Source organism: Canis aureus, chromosome 17, assembly GCF_053574225.1.
Source record: "Canis aureus isolate CA01 chromosome 17, VMU_Caureus_v.1.0, whole genome shotgun sequence".
NCBI lineage: Eukaryota > Metazoa > Chordata > Mammalia > Carnivora > Canidae > Canis > Canis aureus.
This window is the reverse complement of record NC_135627.1, coordinates 44,548,931-44,572,154: the sequence shown is the minus strand read 5'-3', so window position 1 is coordinate 44,572,154 and position 23,224 is coordinate 44,548,931. Positions and strand designations below refer to the sequence as shown.

Sequence of the window (23,224 nt, the reverse complement as noted above, 5' to 3'; positions counted from 1 at the left end):
CCCTCCTTATTGCCAGCACCCTGGGCATACTGTTCCCACCATCATGCCTTTGGAATGAGTTCTAAGCCAATGCCTCATAATTAATTTTCACAATCACTGTGTGGAAAGATATGAGCTTTCCTAGGGTTATAGATATATTATCTCTCTATTTTATGCAGAAGGTTATATGGTATCTCCAATAGCAAAATCTAAAAATACAAACAAGAATGTTTATTTCAAACATTGAGTGTTAGTACTTTCAATATTTGACAATTTTACAAGATTTTGCAAGATTTCTGCATATTATTCCACTGGAGAGACTAAGTATTCGTTATGTCTGGTAACCATTTTTATCTCTTCTTTTGTGATTGGTTGCCTAGTTATGTCCTTTTGACTTTTTCTAATTGTGTTTATATTTTCTTATTGATATGGAAAAAAAAGTTAGTAAAGCTGTCCTTTGTTTTCCATAAAATGTAAGTAATTTCTTCAAGTTTGTTTTTGTCATCTTTATTTGTTTTTGAGGGGTTTTTTTTGTTTTGTTTTGTTTTTTAAAGGTGCGGATGTTTGAATTTTTATGTAGTTTGATCCCTTGGTCTTTTTCTTTTGGGTTCTTCAGAGGTCTTAAGGCCTCTCCCACACAGAGTATATGTTATTAGCTACCTACGTTTTCATCCAGAATTCTTAAGGTTTATATTGTCTTTTAGCTCTTTAATTCATTGGAAATAATTTTGTTGATTAGCATTATGTAAGGAAGTAATTTGTTATTTTGTTCCCAAGTGTTTGGTGACAAAATAACCATTTACTGCTTTCTTCACCCATTGCACAATTACGGGATATCACACTTTATTACCTAACATATTAGAATATAGTTATAGATGTTCCTGGATTATCTATCCTGTCTTCATCAGTTTCATGTACTAATATTATGAGTTCCCATTATTTTAACTTTTGAATACCCTTGAATATTTAGCAACAAAGTTCTTCTCTTTAAGATAATCTATTTTCCTGTGATCACTTTTTTCAGAAAAATGTGGAATACTCTTTTCAGTTTAAATAACAGTATTTTGTGACTTTTATTTGTAATCACTACATTTATAAATTAATATATGTGGGCATTGGCAACTGTTTAGTAGAAGTTTTTCCATCCAGTAACATTTTATACATTGCATTTATATAAGAATTATTTTCTGATATTCAGGACAATCAGCTTTGTCTTTTTTCACATCTATGTTTTCTTAATTTTATATATGTACGATCATAAATGTGTATACATATATATATATGGATTTGATATTAGTGTGTGTGTGTGTATTTGTGTGCATGTGAGGTGTTGCTATCTGGTCTATCTTAGGCTTCTAAAAAATACTAGGAAACCATCTCCCTTTTTTTCATTTCTCTAGAGTAATACTAATAGCCTAGTCCCAAGCCCTATATAAGACAGAGAAAAATAAAAATCAAATGACTTTAAGAACAAAAGTAGGTGTGACATAGAGATGAGGAAATTGAAGTCCAGAGAGGCTGTTACTTAAAATTATAATGTTAGTAAGTATCAAAACTAGGAATAAGGATGTTGGCTGACTCAGGTGGAAGAGCATGCAACTCTTATTATCGGGGTCATGAATTCAAGCCCCACATTGGGAATATAGATTACTTAAATAAGCAAAACTTAAAAAACAAAGTAGGAATAGAATTAAAGTCAATGGGCTGAACCATGCTAACAGCAAAGAACCTGTAGTCTAGTTAAGAACATAAAATGAATACCAATGAGAAATTCAGGTGAAAACCTAAACACCACATGGTGAAAGATAACCAGATATAATAGAAATTTGGCATTATTGAACTTAGAAGTATATGTAATATATTAGTTATCATTTACTAAGTAAATGTATCTGTCTGGAGTTCATTATATTAGTAAACAGAGCCAAGAGTACACCTGGTTAGTTCAGTTTTGTGACAGAATGTCAAGGTCAGTTTTTTTCAACAAAGAAGTAAAACAGAACTAATAGCCCAGTTTAATACACTCTTATTTTATTCGCCTATGCTTGGGAATACAAATAGAAACCTGCAACTGATATCCTGGAAACTCTTCCAGCTCAGCAATCTGTGAACAATATCAAAGGACCTTGAAACAAGTATTCAGTAACTTTGTAATAAAGAAAGATAATTTCAGCATATCTTTTTTTTTATAGTGTTTATTTCTCTTTGTGTACTCAGACACACACAGACCACTATTACCACCATCATAGTACATATCCTCAAATCACACAGATTCAGGACCAAAAATATTGAGTTTTGTACCCTGCTTTTTATTTTCATAACATTCATTTTTTTTCTTATTTTTTATATCTTTATTCTTTGTTTTCATAGCTTTTTATTTATTTTGACCTTTTTTAATAAGAAATATATACAATTATTTTAAAATTCTAGAATATTGTTTTTACTTATTTGGAAGACTTAAATCCTAATTTTTAGTACTAATGATAATTTTATCCAAGAATAAAAATAAATTTTTATGCTGCAATAATGAATAGGAAGAGGGTCTACATTTTCTAGGTCCACATTTTCCCTCCACCAAAATCAACCAGAAAGATGGAAAAAAATATGAAACAACTATTTTTAGAATTTAAACCAAAGTCACAAAAGAAAAAGAATTAAAAGAAAAGAAAAAGAAAAAAGAAAAGCTAAAATCAAAGTAAGACTGTGATTCCTGAGGAAAGGAAAATAAATGAAGTTCCACCATCTTCTTAGGCAAAGAATCGCAAAAGGAACCTAGATGGATTGAAGGAACAGATATCAAAGTCTGGGGAGGTCAAGGTGGTGAAAGTTTGTGTCCGTATAGTTGAAAGGAGAGAGATACATGGAGAAAGAGCTCTAGAAATCCACGGAGGGTTTTTATATCTTTACCCGTCTATGCATGAATAGGGTGAAACTTGTGTAGCCAGTGAAAAATTTATAAGAAAGAATTGCCAGGGAATTATAAGTCTAATTTCCAGCTTACTCAGCACTATTTGCTTGAGTTTCTAGGAGTCAGAGTGAAGAGATTTTGAAGAAAACAGGAGAATGCAATGGGGATTCCAGAAATACCATACCTTAGTCGTAGGGTTAAGACTCATTTTTTAAAAGGAAAAAAAAAATCAAGACTTCCAAGGATTAAAGTGATTCATAAGTAACTTAATTGCCTGCCAAAAGGAGTTTAAATACTCAATAAGACTACAGCAATACCGGGCACTAAACAATGTAAAATTTAAGATGTTTGCAATCCATTAAAAAATGTGGCTCAGTCCTTTAAGCATCTGCCTTCAGCTCAGATCATGATCCCAGGTTCCTAGGATGGAGCCCCATGTCAGGGTCTCTGCTCAGCATGGAGTCTACTTCTCCCTCTGCCCCTACCCCACAGGTACCCTCTTTTTCTCTTCATCATTCTCTTTCTCTCAGAATGAAATAAAAAATTTTTAAAAATCCTTAATATGTACAGGGATTTGTGATTCATAACCAGTAGAAAAATCAGTCAATAGAAACAAATGATGGAGATGATGAAATTAGCAAAGACATTAAGTGTGCTATTAAAATATGCTCAGTATGCTCAGAATTTAGAGAAAAATATGGATCAGAAGGAAATTCTAAAAATGAAAACATTAAATTTCTGAAATGAAAATTTTACTAGATTAGTTTAATAACTGATCAAACATTGAAGAATTAAATGTAAGAACAATTTAAGAATAGAATGTTAGTGAACTTGAATAAATCATAACAGAATTATACAAAATGAGGCACAGAGAAAAATAAAGATTTGGTGAATTTGGGGAACACATCAAGTACTTTAATGTATGAATAATTGGAGTCCCAGGGAGAGAAAATGCAGAAAAATTGAAAAATAGTGGTTGATGTTTTTCCAAATTTGAGAAAATCAGAACCTCATAGATACAAAAGTTTAATGAGCCTTAAGTAGAGTATTAACAAGGAAGACTACACCAAGCACATCATTATCAAGTTTCTGAAAACCAAAGTAAAACAGAAAATCTTAATAATAATACCTACATAGGTGCAAAAATAATTACCATAGAATTATCATTAGAAACTGAGAGCCAAAGGAGAAGAGGGATGATTTTAATATTCTGAATGGTAAAAAAGGAAAATCTGTCAATACAGAATTCTATACCAGCAAAATTATCTTTCAAAAATTAAAGTAAAAAAGTTATTTTTAAGCAAAAAAAATATGAGAGAAGGAAAATGATTTTAGATCTAGGCCAAGAAATGAAAAGTATTGAAAATGGTAAATATGTGTTATTTTTTTTTAAATTCTTTCATCCTTTAATTTTATTCAAAGGTGCTTCACTCATTTTTTTTTTTTTAATTTATTTGTTTTTGAGAGAGAGGAGACAGAGCAGGGGAATGAGCAGAGGAAGAGGGAGAGAGAATCCTCAGACTTCCCACTGATTGTGGAGCCTAACTTGGGGCTCGATCCCAGGACCTTGAGATCATGATCTGAACTGAATCCAAGAGTTGATCACCTCACCAACTGAGCCACGAGGCACCCTCAAAGGTGTTTGACCATTTAAAGCAAAAATGGAACAATATTTTATACAGTTTTTAACATGTGCCAAAACAAAAGGCACAAAAGGTGGAAAGAGGAATATGAATATATTTCTTAAACTTTAAATTAGTATAACATAATTGAAAATAGACTGTGATCATTAAAAATGAATATTATAAATCCTAGGGAAATCAATAAGAAATAAAAGGCATAGCTATTAAGCCATAGTGTATATAACAAAGTCATTAAAACTACACAATTTAAATAATTCCAAGGAAGGAAAGAAAAAGGAATAAATACCACATGAAACCTCCTACTCTTGGTTTTGGCTCAGGTCGTGATCTTGGGATGTGAAATTGAGCTCTGCATGTCTGGCTCCACACTCAGTGTAGAGTCTGTGTAAGACTTTCCCTCTGCCCCTCCCCTCCATGCATGTGTACATGCTCTCTCTCTCTCTCAAATAAATATTCTTTTAAGAAAGGAAAAGCTGAACAATATGCTTTCTACAGAAAAATAATAAAGACAAAGATAACTGAAAGAAAAAGTGGAGAAATAAATACCATAGAATTACTAGTCTTTATAAGAAAGCCATCATGGCTGCATTAATATCAGAAAAGCCTACATTAAGATGATGAATATTACTAGGAATAAAGATAATCACTTCATAATGATAAAGGGGTCAATCATCAAAAAGGCCTAACAGCCTAAAGTAGTTATGTATCTTATAGCACTACTTCAAAATACATTAAGCCAAAATTGATCTAAGTAAAAAGAAATTAGATAAATCCATAATTTTGATCGGAGATTTTAGTACCCTTCTCTTGATGCTCATAGGACAAGAAATAGAAATAAAATTAATAGGGATAACAAAAACACTACGTTCTGTTTAATTTGTTTCAATTCACATATATACAGCATCCTTACCCAACAACTTCAGTACGTGCACAAAAAGAAGATCAGAGTAAATCCAAAATAAGTAAAGGCAAAGAAAGATTGAAGGCAAAGCAATCAATAGATCCTGAGGTGTTTTACAAAATTAAAGCAGAAATACTAAGTCATTGAAGATACCTGAGGTTGTACATCCAATAGCATATTAGAAACTTAGAGTGGCTGAAGACCTTAATCAGGAAATTTTTTTCAGGAAAGAATGATGTTATTTTTATCTCTCAATCTCTCATAACACCTGGAATGGTGCTGTGTATCTAGTGACAGCTCAAAAATCTCTGTTAAATTGAATTGTTTTGTATCATCATATGTGTTTTACTATTGCCATCTCTGAATCCATCCATTTTGGAAACTCATTATTGGGACTTCTGCTGTTTTAAGAATTCGAAAGTCAAATAGTGTGTGCTATCAACACTGATAGGCTTTTAGTAATCTTTAAAACTTCAGATATCAGAGTTTCTAGAAATGTTCCATCAGCTGTATGTGTGCCAAAAATGGCTTAAAATACACACAAGCAAAAATCAGCTATATGACCATGAAGGTTCACCACTGAAGTTACCATGACTAATTATCACCTTTATGGGGAAAGGATGTAAGTGAAGGATAGTTGGCAAGGAGTTAATCAACCTGTTCAGTCTGTTCAATCTTTGCCTTCTTTTGTTTGTTTCTGGATTCTGCATTTCTTGAAATCAGAAATCATATTGTTTTGCTTCCTGCTGTATCCCCAGAGCTGCTTCCAGTGTTTGATACATAGTATGTGTTCATTAAATGTTAAATGAATTATTAGGATTAAACAACAATATTAGTAGATTACTTAGGTGAGCTCTGTCTTAGAGATCTTCTTTTCATCTTTAAGTCTGACTTTTGCCTTTGTTAATCTTTATAATGTCAGATTTTTAAATATATTTTGCAGGCCCAGAATTGGGAGTATTAATAGCAGTTATTCCACTTTGTTGTATTAATCTTAAGCATAACAAAACTATTTTTCAACAAAAACTGCTCTACAGCAATCAAAAACAAGTAATTATAATAATTAAATTTGTAACACATACAATTTCTACATTTGAATTTTACATCTACCAATGTCTATATTATAAATTACTGCCAAAGTAAGACATCTTTCTCATTTTCACAGCATTTGTACTGATAGAACAAAAACAATCTTGCATAAAGCAAACTTTTCAGCCAATTATAATATATTAAGCTCGTAGCCCATTTATAAATTCCTTAAAACAGGATTTTAAGCACAAATTTGCAAATCGCTGATCATATTGAAGAAATTTTTTGACGATCATAGATTAGCTTTAAAAAGGTCTTAATTATTTCAGGGGTTTTGCAACATTTTTAAATTTATTCTTAACGCTTCCATAGTAACACCCTGCATGAGTTAACACTAGATTCTTTTCAGGGTGGAAAAATCTTGGTAATAGAAAATATTCTGATGTTGAGGAATATTAGAGTTTTATGGTGTTGGCTCTTTGATACATCTTAGTTTTTGAGTAACTAATAGCCTTTTACAGATTAAATACATGGGATCTCTCTGCTGCCATTCGTGCATGGGATGTCTCTTTAGTCCTTGCACTCCGCATCTTAAAAGGGCAAAGGAGGTGTTTGTGTAGTACATGGAATAAGTCCCCATGCTTATGGAAATACAAACTATCTTCCAGAAGATTTTTGCAGCTGATATTACAGGTCTGCTTTCTGAACTGTCTAATACATTTAAGGAGAGACAGAGCAGACACCTAATTTTAATATATGCTTAGTTGTAGGTCAAATATCAGCAGGTAGTTTACAGTAGACTTTGGCTTCTGATATGTTTATCTGTCATTTTTACCAGTTAAAATACTTATAACATTATTATTTTTGGAATTTTCCTTTATGCAAGGCTAGAAGGACATGCATATCTCAGAGACTATCTCCTAGAGACTCCCAGAAGAGCCTTATACCTTGCAACAGTCTTGACTTTAAGGAAGCAAAATATTTCATATTTGTGGTTTTTTTTGTTTTGTTGTTTAGCCATCCTGGACCAGCTATAATATAACTAAGAACTCTAAATTAATCCTCAAAAAATACAATAGAAGAATAGAGCTGAAACAAAGAAATATGTTTACATTTTCTGAGGCTAGTGCTGGATACACTTTCCTACTAGTTTCTAATGTTCTAGAATATACATGGAAATAACAAATGGGCTGAATATTAAATGGGCTGATTTCCCCAAGGTAGTATTTAAGTTTTCCCCCATTTTAATTAACATATACCTTCAGAGTTTCTAATGCCCCCAAATTTTATTGAGAAATCTGGCAATAAAATTTTAGTTATGAGGGAAGAAAACTAATTTTTATTAATGCTATGTGCTGGATACTGTGTTAGACATGTACAAATATATTGTTCCTCCTGATGTTTATAGCAACTGTAATATAGGATTGAGTGTACCTTCTCAGGACAAGATGAGGTGCAGAGAGATTTTAAACTTCTCTCTGCAGTTAATAACCTTAGAAAAGTATTCAGTCCTTTTTTTATCTTGCTCCAAAGATACATTTTTTCCCTTATACAACCTTCCTTATATAACCTCAGAAATTATGCAGAAGAGATTGATAAGCTCTTGCATAGTTTTACCAAGGATCACGAACAACTACATTAAAGCTTTAGGAAATTTCCTAAGCAGTAGCTTTTCAAACATTAGCTGCAAAATAAGGTTGTGGAGGGGTGCCTGGGTGGCTCAATCGGTTAAACATTGGTCTCTTGATTTCAGCTCAGGTTGTGATCTCACGGTGGTGGGATTGAACTCCATGTGGGGCTCTGTGCTCAGCATGGAGTCTGCTTGTCCCTCTCCCTCTGCTCCTCCCTCTCCCACCCCTCAAATGAGTAATAAATAAAATCTTTTTTTTTTTAAGGAAGTTGTAGAGTCTCTTCTCTGAGGATCTTTGCAACTAACATGAAATATCTTGTCCTTTGTGTTTGCCTTGCCTAATAAAAGAAGGCATGAGATTTGAGGAATTTTTAAAAAAATAATTATGTGCCTCCCCACCGTTATTCATAGTCTTCTCCTTCTTATCCCAACAAGAACCTGCTTGTGAGAGAGTTGGCCTGGATGTGTAGACTAGAATCATGAGGCTGTTTCTCTGTGCATAAAGCTGATGTAGGGAGGTTATCCTCACAGCATAGGCTTTGCTAGAACCACACAGCACCTACCTGAGATCAGAATAATTCCTTTTTTTAATATTTTGTTTGTTTATTCATGAGAGACGGGGGAGCGGGCAGAGACACAGGCAGAGGGAGAAGCAGGCTCCATGCAGGGAGCCCGATGTGGGACTTGATCCGGGGACCCCAGGACCACACCCTGGGCCAAAGGCAGGCGTTAATCCACTGAGCCACCCAGGGATCCCGAGATCAGAATAATTCTTATTCTCAGGCACTAACATTTTCTTTCATCCTTCTTGATTAAATGTATCTCTCTATTTCCATTTTGAGGTCACTGAAGTCTAGTTACTTTAAGAAGCACCATTTGAGTTTAGCTCTTTTCTTAAAAGCAACTTCTCAGGTATAAGCTTTTCTGTAAGCTTGAAGCTAAGGTATCTTAATTAAGGTAGCAGATAGTCATTACAGTTGTACCTGAACCTAGAGTGTTAGTTCCATCATGTTTGCTTCCCTTAAATACGAATACTACACGAAAGCTGCTTTTGAGGGTTGAAATTACATTAGGAAGTTCAATCAGCAAGGTGTCATACTTTAGCTCGTTACCCTCTTGATTAAATAGTAGTTGTCTGTGTTGTGACATGAGATTTATGACATTTTTAGCAAAATTGGAAACCTAGTGAAGAAGATGAACAAATTTGATGAGGAGTTAAAGGTGGTTAGTAACTTCTCAGACAGGTCTATTCAAATACTCAAGTAACTTTGAGAAAAATGCTTCTTCCTAGGAGGTAAAATACATTTTATAATGTTCTAGAATTCCATGGCCTCCAGATTAGCAGCCTATAATTTCCAGCCAGGAGTTAAGTGATGTAAATTTGGTATGGCCTATCACCTGCTAATTAGTACCTTATTGCCTTTCTTTTTGCTACTATCTGAAGGTATATCTCATTATAGTCTCATTAGCTTCAGTTCTGACTTGCACAGTATATTTTATGGAGCAAAGTCTCAAGCAGTATAAAATGTCATTTTAATTTCAAGAATGTGTTGGCCTTACTTGGCATATACAAATGATATTATTGGAAATAGTAAAAAATGCATATCCACAATGTTTAAAAAATATCAAATCAGTTTACTGTTATCCCTAAAAAATATCAAATCAGTTTACCTTTATCCCTACTATTTAATTAATGGTAAAATAGTTGATACTGGTCAACATAGCTTTAAAGAGTTCCCCTCAGCTTGACTAAACTTTAGACAGGTTTCTTTCTGACCTCCCTTTTATTAGAACATTTACTTTGGGAAACTTGCAGTTGTAAATTCTTTCTCTGTCCTTTTAAGATGTAATTCAACAACCCAAAAATGTCTGTTTCAAGAACCTGGGAGCAATTCCTTAAAAATGTAATCATCAGGAAGGATAATGCCGCTGTCTTCTATTCTCTGTGGAAAGGTAGGAGCCTAGCTCAGTAAGTACCAGGTCAGCAAACACAGATGGCATAATCATCTGTGAGCCTTAATATCCTCTAGTACTTTTTCACCAACTCATCCCAGTACTTAAAAACACTTCTACCTTTTGTTTCAGTGGAGTTGCATTCAGTATTTTCTTTTCTTTTAAAAGATTTATTTGTTCATGAGAGACACAGAGAGAGAGGCAGATACATAGGCAAAGGGGAAAGCAGACTCCCTGTGGGGAACCTAATGTGGGACTCAATCCCAGGACCCCAGAATCATGCCCTGAGCCAAAGGCAGATGCTCAACCACTGAGCCACCAAGGCATCCCAGCATTCAGTTTCTTTGATTGCAGTAGTCTCTTCCCTCTATTGCAGTAATCTTGAATAAAGTCTTCCTTGCTTTTTTAACTGGTCTGGTGCACTTTTTGTTTTATAACATACACACAAATAAAGCCCTTAGAAAATGTCAGGCATATTTCCAAATACCTTCATATGTTATTTCATTTAAGTTTCTGAAAATCCTGTGAGATAGATAGGCACCATTATCATTATCTCCATGTCATCTCATTTTATTGTGGTGAAGTAACTTTCTCAAGGGACAGTGACTGATTTTGTCCCTCACTTACTCTTAGCCCCCAAAGACAGTCAATCCTTAAAGTCCAGTTATTGTTTTCCCTTTCAACTAATGCCAAGTACGAATTTTTGCAGATTGTCATTCATTCATTTGCTCAGTATACACGTATTGACTTAACTGTGTACCAGCGCTGGGATACAATGTCAGATAAGACAGACATGTTTCCTTATCCCATAGGAATATCCTTAGTCAATAAGGACATAGATGAGTAAGCAAGCAATTCAGGTGCCTTATGATAAGGTAATAAATGCAACTCTGCAGCATATAGACTGGGCACTAACATATGATTAATGAGTCTAGGAGATTCCTCCGGGGAAGTGGCCCCTAAACTGAGAACAAAATTAAAGAACAGTGAGATGGGGTGAATATTCTAGGTTGAGAAATGTCATATTCAAAGAAAATATTGCATTCAGTGCCTAGGGGCAAGAGAGAATCAGAGTGATAAAGGGAATTAAAACAATAATGTATTACTAAACAAAGATTACACGTGCAAAGAACTGAGGATAGTGGCAAAGGAGAGAGTAAAGGAGTAGTGGTAAATGAAGGTACTTTCATGACAGAAAAGGTAAGGTCATACATAGTAGGAATTTGAAGCTTGAAAGAGTAATAGGGAGGAATTCAAACAATTTTATGCAGGGAAATTAAGACCGTATTTGTGATTTTTGAAAACTCTGAGTAGAGATAGATGAAAAAAATGTAAAAAAAATATATATATATGTTATATATGTAGAATAAAAGTTAGACACAGATTGCGTAATAGCTGAATTCTATCTTTGAGAAAAGAACTTTAAAATAGAAAATAAAAAGATCTATTTTAAATGAATCTTTTAAAGTTTTATTTTACATGTTGGCTATATCTTTACAAAAAATATTAGGCTTAAGATTACAAAGGCATCTTGCTGAATAATGCCTGGAAAAATGTGCATCTAGTCACTGGCTCAAATCACTCCCAGTATTTACAGTTGCCTATTACCATTTGCAATTCAGGTAGTTAATGCTACAATTAGCTCCAAGCAGGTGTGTACATTTTTACAGTCCTCTTTCAAAACAAGGGCCTTTGGCAAACTAAGTGTTCTGTTCACTTTAAAATAGGCCATAAAGTGAAACAGTACTGTTTTACATTTTGCTATAATTTTCCATTTGCTTCTAATTATCCTGCTATTGAGTAAGCACTGTTATTTTATAGTGTTTTTTCATAGATATGGTATAGTTGCTTTGGATCCAGTCAGTTTAAATAAGCTGTATATCACAAAATGTCCCAAAACATCTTTAACATTTTAAATGGTTTCCATTTGGCTACATCTCAACTACAGCTGAAATAGGAAAAAAACAGGGGGTGGTGAAATTTTAATATTCTTTTGTTTGCATTTTATTAGATTGCCGTTTGCCTAATCCTTTTTATGCTAGTTTTCAATTGATGTAAATGAAATTGGCTGAGTGACACAGTGCAGAACGGAAGGGTTGGGAATGAATGCTCTGATGCCAAATCAGCTATAATATTTTTAATCAGAGTTAATTGATGCCAGCTGTGTGGTCTGTGTGCGATTTTGCATTTATGAGTGAAGAAAGGTGTGGTTGCTGTTATTTCACTTTAGAAGTTGGAACTGGTTGCCAGTCATTATGAATCTATGGATGGGGCATGCTTGGTGTTTATTTTACAGAGGAAAGAACTTAAGTGGTTCAAGTAGTACAGTGTAATTTGGATTATTAGCATCAGACATTTTAGTTCTTTCTTAATTGCATAGGAGCAAATCACAGGCCTGCCACCTAGCTTTATGAGTGACTTTAGGAAAATATAATAGGTCTCCTTGATGATGTTATTTATTAATCTATTACAGTATTAGATCTAAACTATTCTTAAAAGTCCAAATCTATAACTACTTCATCCTTAAACTTAATTTCTAAAGATTAGCTAATATAATTATAATTTAACTCACATCCAGTTGAAATTGGCATTAATCTGGGCTCACCACAAAATGGCTCTTTAAAACACAGACACAAAAAAAAAATTTAAAAAAAATCACAGACACATGTATACTGTATATTCACATGTACACACAATATACATACACTTAATACGCATTCACCTGGGGACACCTGGGGGGCTTAGTGGTTAAGCATCTGCTTTCCGCTCAGGGAGTGATCCTGGAGTTCTGGGATTGAGTCCCATATCAGGCTCCCTGAATGGAGCCTGCTTCTCCCTCTGCCTGTGTCTCTGCTCCTCTCTCTGTCTGTGTCTCATGAATAAATAAAATCTTTAAAAAAATGCTCATTCACCTGCACGTAGCACACATGTATTCATATCCAAAAGAAGTCCCCAATCAGTTAAAAATATTATAGTGGTTGTGAAAGTTGTTTGATGATGTTTTCAAATAGATTTTTAATTGTTGACTTTGATTTGCTTGAAGAGAAATGACAGTTCTAAATTTTGTCTTGCAAAAGAAAATGGGTCATAGAGTTGAGTTATGACCATGATTATTTACATTGTTGAGACTACTTTTATGTGATAAATCCTTATGTGTACTAGTTTGAACATATTGTCCCGTATAGACCAAATCCTCTAATACTAATGGATTCACCATTTAGTTGAGCCCCTACTTGAAACTCTTGACAAGTAATCATGTTTAAAGATGAAATACTCATCTTAGGGCAAATAAACTAAATTTTAGGTAATTCTGATTGTTAGAATTGGTATTTTTCATATTGAGCCTTAAATCTTTGGACATGTGGCTATTAAATGGTTCTGCTCCCTTCATTTCTCTGCTTAAAAACAAAAATGAAATCTACTCTTAGCACCTAAGAGATTGGTGAAGAAAAAAAAAAAGAAATTTAGTTCTCAAATAGGAACTCGGGACCAAACTTGAGATATTCAGGGATATCTCCTATTCCTTTCTAATTCCAAGTTAGCATGCAAATATCAGAAAAGATGGAGGATATGTGAGTATATAAAGTATCACCATTGGTTATTTGAGCTTACCTTTCTACCAATATTTTTACCTTTCCAGCAATTATTTTTCCATTGGAAAATGTGCTAAAAAACAAAGTTTATTCATTAAACAAAATTCAGTTAGAAGTTCATGAAATCAAAGAGGTGATTTTTTTCTCCCATGAAAAACCAAAAACCAACAAAGAAAACAACAACAAAAACCTGTCTGGCACCTATTTATTTTCAGAGGAACTTAAATTAACTAGTGTTAAAGTCTGAAGATATTTTAGGTTACAAATGTTGGCTTTTGAAATGCCAATTTAATGTACCCAAATGCAGAATAAAACTTTGATAGCTCTATTCTAAACTTTTAACATGTCTATAGATAATTCCTTTTTAAAAATCATGTGTCTTTGATACGATTATTTTAGAAAATGACGGTTATTCCCTAAGGGGAATAACCCTAAGGAAAAGCTTATCATATATACAATATTTTTAATTGAAAATGTTACAGTGTGGTGATTTCTACTGTAATACCAGATGGCCCTTCTTTTAAGATTTTAAGATTAAAAGTAGCATAAAATATGAGAGTTTGTATCCAGGATTTGTGAGAACATTTTAATTTTTCCCTCCTATCCATAGTTAAAATGAATGAAGTATTAGTTGTAAAAACTACCTTTCCAACCCATTCAATTTTTCCCTCATCTTACATTTTTCAATATAAAGGAGATTTAGATATTTTCCAATTCAAATCATTCCACCTATAAATCCTTAACCTAATGCAAATAAGAAATGTAACTCAACTTTTCAGTGCAAAGATTTTGCCTGTCAATTTGCATTAAAACATTTTTAAGGACTATTATGTGAATGATGAATTTGTTTTTGAAAAAATATTAATAGAGTTATTTTTACAGTCTTTGTTATTCCAGTCAAAATCCAAAATACTAAAATGGTTTGTTGCAAATGTAAATCTTATGGTTACCATTTCAAGGTAACCATAAAAAGAAAGAAAGAGGAGTGAGTGGGAAGGGAGAGATTATGAAAGCGATATGGTTGCCCTCTTATGTTTTCTTTTTAAATAAACTCATGATTTGGTTGAACTTTGTCTCTTGTATTATTGAATTGCTCTACATGCAGGTTAGATATACACTAAGCTTAGAGAAAGAAAAAAGATCTTCCTTTATTTTAATCCATTTTTAGAGTCTTATTAAAGTAAAAAATATTATTCTGACACACAATGAAAGAGTAAGGAAGACAATTCAGGACTAGCATTGTAGTGGAGAGAGACTGGTCTTTACTCTGAGTACAGAAAACAAAAAGTGGGGCTTTGTAGCTGAGGAATGAGTTGAGGATTAGGTGGGTGGCAAATTACTAAGAGAAATATCGAGTGTAGGCTGTATTCTAGCTAAACTGCTCAACACAATTCTTGCTGAAGACAGGCCAAGGTGATCAGATATTGAGGGTGAAAGATTCTCTCTAAACAGACTTGTCAGGATTCTTGATAAAACTGGACTATGCAGACCTGTCATGTAAGAGAGTGTCTTATATTCTTCCATTGTGATGACAATGTTGATAGTCAATTTAAAGCACTCTAGGAAAATATGAAAAACAAAAACTCTCTAGAAAAATATGGATCTTTTCCTTCTCCTCATAGCTAAAAATAAATATGACTGTCTCATTGCTAGTCTTTTTGCTATATCTCTTAATTGAAAATGAAAGACCTTTGCATTTAGTTCCATGGTGAAGGAATATTGTGAGATTAAAGCTTTGAGTTTCTTTCTTTTTTTTAAGATTTTATTTATTTATTCATGAGAGACAGAGAGAGAGAGAGAGGGAGAGACAGAGGCAGGAGCAGACTCCATGCAGGGAGCCCCATGTGGGACTCGATTTCAGGACTCCACGATCATACCCTGGGTTGAAGGCAAGTGCCAGACCGCTGAGCCACCCAGGGGTCCCAAGCTTTGAGTTTCTTATCGATCTTCCATATTGCTATATAAAAGGAGAACAATCAACTGAATTTATTTAAGTGTAATTTTTTTCCAAAAGCCTTAGAAAATAGTCCAGCTGGAAAATCAAGCTCATTCTGTAACATACCAGATTATTGTGTATTTGAACAGAATGACTAGTGTTAACCTCCATCAAATGTGAATCAATCATGCCCTCAATTATACTTCCATTACTATCTCTGCTAAACAATAGAATATTTTTAAAGTTTATTGCTTAAAGGAATCTATTTAGAATCCAAACTGATTCCTGAATATTCAGGCAGAGCTTGATGCATGAATCAAGCATGATGTGAATGAGTACTTGATCTGAATTTATATATTAAAGACATATGTATAATTTTGTTTCAGTGTAGACAAAAGTAACACAGTATTTATTTTTATAGCTATATATATATATATATCACTTACTATATGCTAGATACTTTCCTAAGCCTTTTATCCATTTTCTTTTTTAAGTTTTTATTTAAATTTCAGTTAACATACAGTGTAATATTGGTTTCAGATATGCAGTAAAGGAATTCAGTAATTCCGTATATCACCCAGTACTTATCATAATAAGTGCTCCTTAATCCCCATCACCTATCTCCCCCATCTGCCTGCTTACCTTCTTTCTGGTAACTATCTGTTTGCTCTGTATAGTTAAGTCTGTTTCTTGGTTTGCCTCTCTTTTCCCCCTTTGCTCATTTGTTTTGTTTCTTAAATTCCACATATGAATGAAATCATATGGTATTTGTCTTTCTCTGATTCATGTTGTTTAGCATAATACTCTCTAGCTCCAACCACACCATTTCAAATGCCAGAATTTCATTCTTTGTTTATGACTGAGTAATATTCCATTGCATATCACACCTTCTTTATCCATTCATCAATTGATGGAATACTTAGGCTGTTTCCATAATTTGGCAACTATAGGTAATGCTGCTATAAACATCTGGTTGGATGTATCCCTTTGAATTAGTATTTTTGTCTTTGGATAAATACCTAGTAGTGCAACTCCTGGATCTTGGGGTAATTTGGTTTTTAACCTTTTGAGGAACTTCCATACTGTTTTCCAGAGTGGCTGCATCAGTTTGCATTCCGATCAACAGTGGGAATTCTCCACATCCTTGCCAACATCTTTGTTTCCTGTGTTCTTAATTTTAGCCATTCTGACAGGTGTGAGGTGATATCTCATTGTCCTTTAGGTTTGTTATTAAGTGTTTTATGTATTTGGGTGCTCCCATGTTGGGTGCATAAATATTTACAATTGTTATATCTCCTTATTGGATTGTTACCTTTATTATTATATAGTGCCCTTCAAGTCTCTTGCTACAGTCTTTGTTTTGAAGTCTAGTTCATCCAATATAAGTGTTGCTACCCTGGTTGTCTTTTGACATCCATTTGTATGACAAATGTTTCACTTTCAATCTGCAAGTGTCTTTAGGTCTAAAATGAGTCTCTTGTATGCAGCATATATATGTATCTTGTTTTTTTAAACCATTCTGAAATCTTATGTCTTGATTGGAGTGTTTAATCTATTTACATTCAAAGTAATTATTGAAAGGTATGTATTTATTGCCATTTTATTACTTATTTAGTCACAGTTTTTGGAGATTTTTCTCTGATACTTTCTTGTCTTTCTCTCTATCATGTTTTGCTGATTATCTTTAGTGATATATCTTAATTTCTTTCTCTTTATTCTCTGCACGTTTTTTAGTGGTTTTTTGATATATGATTACCATTAGGCTTATATATACCCACTTTTGCAAATAGTAGTCTATATTAAGTTGGTGTTTGTTCAAGTTTGAACCCATTCTTCTCTCCTCCCAACATTTTAGGTATATGTTATTATATATTGTATCTTTTTGTGAATGTGAGTTCTTTGATTTTTACAGACATACTCATTTTTCCTGCTTTTGTGTTTCCTGCCCTTATTTTGTCTCTCCTTTTCACTAAAAGAGTCCCCTTTAATATTTCTTGCTTTGGTTGGTTTAGTGGTCATGAAATATTAAGGTTAGTAGTGTTTGTTTGTCTGGGAAACTCTTTATCTTTCCTTCTATTCTGAATGATAGTCTTGCTGGATAGAAAATTCTTAGCTGCTGATTTTTCCCATTCGGCACTTTGAATATATCATGTCACTTTCTTTTGACTTGCCAAGTTTCTGTTGGGAAATCTCCAGCTAGCTTTATGGGTTTTCCCTTGTAAGTTAATGACTTCTTTCGTTTTATTGCTTTTAAGATTTTTTTTTCCTTTATCACTGCATGTTGCACATTTAAATGTGGTATATCTTGGTGTTGACCTGCTTTTGTTGATTTTGATGGGAGGTCTCTGTGCCTCCTTGATTTGGATGTCTGTTTTCTTCCCTGGATTAGGGAAGTTTTCAGTTATTATTTCTTCAAATAAATTTTCTGGCCTCCTTTCTCTCTCTTCTTCTTCTGGGACTCTTATATTATGAATGTTACTACATTTTATGGAGTCACTGAGTTCCCTAAGTGTATTCTCATTTTACATAATTCTTTTCTCATTTGTTCGGCTTCATTACTTGCCACTACTTTGTCTTCTAGGTCATTGGTTCATTCCTCTGCTCCTTCCAGCCTGCTGTTCATTTTATAAAGTGTTTTTCTAATCTCATTTATCGTAATCTTAATCTCTGATAGATTCTGTTTAAACTCTTTCATCTCTGTGGTAAGGGTCTCACTGATGTCTTCTATTCTTTATCAAGACCTGTGAGAATCCTTGTGATCATCCCTTTAAGTTTCCCATCAGGCACGTTACTTATATCTGTTTTCCTTAGATTTCTATCCATGGCCTTTTTCTTTCATTTGGGATAAATTCCCCTGTCTTAGAATTTTTTTCTAAGTCCCTGCCCTCTTCTGTGTGTTAGAAAAGCCAGTTATGTCTCCTGCTTCTGAAAGTAATGGAAGAGGTTGTGTATATACAGAAGAGATCATGTAGTGCCCAGCGCCTGGCACTTCAGGTAATGTCTGCTGTGTGCCACATGCACTCTACTACTGTGTTTTGGTTGCTCTGTCCTTCAGGTCAGTCATTTGCAAAGGCTCTCCTTGCCTACTGTGGGCAATGTTTGGTCCCTGGCCAGGGTGTGGTGTGCTCTGGTCTGCTGTGAACTGGGACCTGTTACTGTTACCACCTCTATTGGAACTGAAGTCCCACAAAACTCTGTGGTCAGGAGATGTGTTGTGAGCAGGGGTTTGTGCTGGTCTTCTGGAGGAGGGGCCTGCCACACTGGGCTAAAGCAAGCATGACTGAGAAGAGCAGTTCCACTGGAGTGCAGGTAGATGGTCCTTAGTGTAAGCAAGTTAGGCAGCCAGTGTTGGCACTACATTGCTTCCCACAGGTGGCTCTGTGTTTGTGCTGAGGGGTGAGGGAGGGAAATGGTGCTAGCCAGCTCCTTTGTTCCTGGATAGGTGTCTCTGTGAATGCTGTCTGGTCAGCGATATGCTTGGAGAAGAGCAAATAATCTCCCCATTGCGTGTTGCAGTTCATGGTTTCGTGTTGTCTGTCCCTGGGCTGTTTGCCTGCTTTCTCTGTAGGAGCAGCACAGTGTGCTCAGGACTCTATCCCAGCCAAGCCCACTGGCCTTTGAAACCAGGCTTTAAGCCCCACTTGCTGCAAGAACTCATGAAATCCAGCCCCTTTCATTTTCTAAGCCAGTGGGTTTAAGGAAGTGTTCTTATACTTTCCCCCATGTGCTGCTCTCTGCTCACCCTTCTCCATAAACATAGCTCTCTCCCCTCCACAGTACCCATGATCTATTTCTCCCATAAACCACACCTCTGGACCTTCTGTTTCTTCAGTGTGGCCTCCTCTCTCATGCTAGCTGTGGAGTTTTGTCAGTTTTCAGGTCAATTTCTGGGGTATTTACGATGATTTGATGTTATCTAGTTGTGTTCATAGGATGAGGTGAGCCTTTGGGCCTCTTACTCCACAGTCATCATCTTTTGTTAAATAAAGAATATTACTGGCTCAAGAAATATATACAAATAAGAGAACCAAAGAGGAGATATGTTGCCTTAATTTCTCAATACCTACTCTTTCTGAGTCAGTAATTTATAGTTTTCTTTAATTATTGTGTTACTTTGATGTCATTAAATTGGAAATCTGGAGCCAACTAGAAGATATCTTTTAAAGATAGAGCATATATTTCATAAGAAAACAGTAAGTCTATTTTAATAAAGACATATTTTCTGTCATAATGATAATAGCGGTAGTTACTGAACTATATACTAAACATTGTGCCAAATTTTTATAGCTGTTATATTTGTAATCCTAGAAACAACTCCGTGAGTTGGGCACTACTATTTTGCATTTTACAAATTTTACATAGAGTAAATAAATGATTTTCCCCAAAGGTTACACATATAGTAAATTTGCATAGATAGTATTCATTCATTCATTCCTTCTCTATCAGTCAGAGTGCAGCCAAAGAAGTAGAACCAGGAGGGAGAATTTCTCTTCACTTTGAACAATCCCAGCCCTGAACTTTAGGGCTTTCAACTGATTGTCCAGGATAAGCTTCCTTTCTTAAAGTCAGTTGTTTGGTTTTAACTGCATCTGCAAAATATCTTCAACAGTACTGTGTTGAAACACAATCCTGTGGGGTTTTTTTTTTTTTAACTTATGGGGATTGTAGCCTAGCCATGTTGACACCTTAAAAACACCATTGTACATTCATTCTTTCTTTCATCAATTTATTGAGCACCTACTGTATACTTAGTATTATACTACATTCTGAATACAAAGTGGTGAACAAACAGTCTCTGCTCCTAGAAACTTACTAAAGGGGAATGGGGGGGGGGCATAAAAAAATACCTGTAAGAAATATTTCATCTCAGGGATGTGATTGTTTTAAGGTAAGATCTAAAGGAAGAGTGACATTAGGAAGCAGAAACATCAGGGAAGAGAATTTCAGGCAGAAAAGCAAGGAAAGAACCTGTAGGATCTTGAAAAATGGAAAGAATGCTGGGCAGGGATAATTAGCAGAGAGACTTGGGGATTATATAAAGGTAATATATTTTTTCTTACATCACCCCCAGTTCCCACTCTAGGGTTTTTGCAAAGTGACTGAAGGTTTTATGGGTGACATGAGTTTATCCATGTTTTAAATTGATTGCTCTGGTGCTGTATGGGAAATGGCTTAGAAAAGAGCTATAAAGAAATGAGAATTATTAGGAGGGTATTGCAGTTGTTCAGGTGAAAGATGATAGGCCATGGACTTGTCTTGCTGCATTGGAGAGGAGAAGAGTGGGTAGATTCCAAATTTTTTTAGAAGTAGAGTTAGAAAAAAAAAGTAGAGTTAGCAATACTTGATAAATTAAAATATAGCATGTAAAAGAGAGGGAAAGTATCAGAGATGATTAGCAGGTTTTTGTCTTCAGATGAGGAAGATCTGAACCTGTTTTTAAAGAGCTCTTAGCAAGAACTTCAGATTAACTATCCAAACCCATCATTTTTAAGCATGAGGTGGGGGTTTCTCCTCACCTGGAGGCACACACTATAATCACCTGTAGGATCTTTTCTAACTAATCAACTATCAAAAGCTTTGACATCTTCCCAAAAGGGGCATGCATCTCACCCCCTTGAGATTCAGTACCATAGTGAGCCTCTCATGTGTTTGTACTGTCCCTGGTAACTTTAGAAAATTGTGAACTAAATAATACAGTGTGAAAATGGTCACAGGTTTCATGACAGAAGTCAATGACTCTGAGGACAGAAGGAGGGCTTTACATTCTATACAACAGTGTGGTAGTGTATTATTTTCATAAGTAGATGTGGCCATACTACATTAAACACAACAGCATTGTTGACATTGCAAACTAGTATCTTGTAACTCACTTCTGTGAAATCAACTATGCCATTTGAGGAACATTCCTAACCCCTTAATATTGAATCCATTCTATCCAATATAAGTCCACTCACACACATTCACCAACTTGCGAGAGAAAAAAGACAGGGATATTAAAATGTTATCTCTATGAAATTTATGTTCCTACTTCTAATATGTTTGAGTCTAATTTTCCCTGATGAATTCAAATGAGTCCTAAATAAGACTCTTAGATATTTAATAAGTCCTAAATTCAATTCAAATAAGTCCTAAATAAGACTCTTAGATATTTTAAAACATATTGATAGTACAAGACTATGACTCAGAGAAACACATCTCTTATTATTATAAGGACAAGTAAAACAAACAAAAAAAACCAAAGTGACTTTTTTCTTGTAACCAGAAAGTTCTCCTCTATGAAAACCCAAACTTAATATGAAGTTCGATTTACATTATTGATTCTGGCCTAGTAATATTTGCATTTCCAACTGTTCTCAGAGGCATTCTGATGCTTTTTTTTTGTTTTTAAAGAAATTACAGTGGGGACAAGTCAACACTTAGAATACCCCCTATACCATGGCTCTGTAATACTATTGTCACTGATGATGTTAGAGTGATTTGAAGTATTGAACCTTGAATTATCTACTGAGGCCCAGCATTTTTTTAAAAGATTTTATTTATTTATTCATGAGAGACAGAGAGAGAGAGGCAGAGACACAGGCACAGGGAGAAGCAGGCTCCATGCAGGGAACCCGTGGTGGGACTCGATCCCAGGTCTCCAGGATCACACCCTGGGCTGAAGGTTGTGCTAAACCGCTGAGCCACCCGGGTTGCCTGAGGCCCAGCATTTTTGCCAAAAAGCACACATTGCAATTTTCAGAGCTTCTGGTTACTTAGCTATTCATTTGATATAAGGACACTTATCCTGACTTGTTTTTCATCATGAAAAAAAATATACACCCTCACCTTTTTTTCTTTTTCTTTTTTTTTTTTTTTTTTTGCTTTTAATTGTTCATTACAACTAGTAATAGGAGTTATCTTCTTAGTTGCCTGACTAGTTGTGATGTAAATATCAGATGCAGATACAAATAAATATTTGTATTTGATGGTAACTTTTTCCACAGCAGGAACCTGAGAAATTATTTTGTGGTTCTAAATCAATCTTAACTCATGGAACAGGAAGATTTGCCAACTCTTTTGCTCTTTTCTTTTCTTTTCTTTTCTTCTTTTCTCCCTCTCTCTCACACACACACTTTTTCTGCTTTTTATCTTGATCTACAAATGTCATTTCTACCTTATTAGTTCTGGATAATCTCCCTCCTTTCTTTCAACAACCAAAGAGCTGTAGCACTAGTTAAATTGTGTTGTAATGACTGTTGCACAGCAGGGTCATTTATTGTGAGCTATTTGTAAAGAAAACACAGAAAAATAGTCCAATCAATGTGTACAGATAGGGTCAGGCTAATACAGAAGTGCATTAAAATGGTAGGTTGCCAATTTAGTTCATCTTTTGTGAAATGATGAATTATTTTTTTCTGCTATAAAGATCAAGATAGAGTCTTTGAAGAATATTTATTTTATTTCTTTCGTTTTCCTCTATACCTTTAGGAAGGATATTCTGGAAACTTAAAAAAATATCTACTAGCCTGTGTAGGCAGTCCATATACACTTTGTTAGGGAAATTATCCTAAAACCAACTGTAGAATGATTGAAATTTAATTGTTTGATAGCCAAGATGATTACATAAAATAAATTTAGGGAACAACATTTAGCTAAAGCTTCAGGCAATTTCTTTT

General features: G+C 34.5%; 1 pseudogene; it reads right to left on the bottom strand.

Moving 5' to 3' along the window:
• LOC144287638 (60 kDa heat shock protein, mitochondrial pseudogene) overlaps nt 1–19,419 on the bottom strand; it is a 28,171-nt pseudogene extending 8,752 nt beyond the window's left edge.
• Between the last annotated feature and the right edge of the window lie 3,805 nt (nt 19,420–23,224).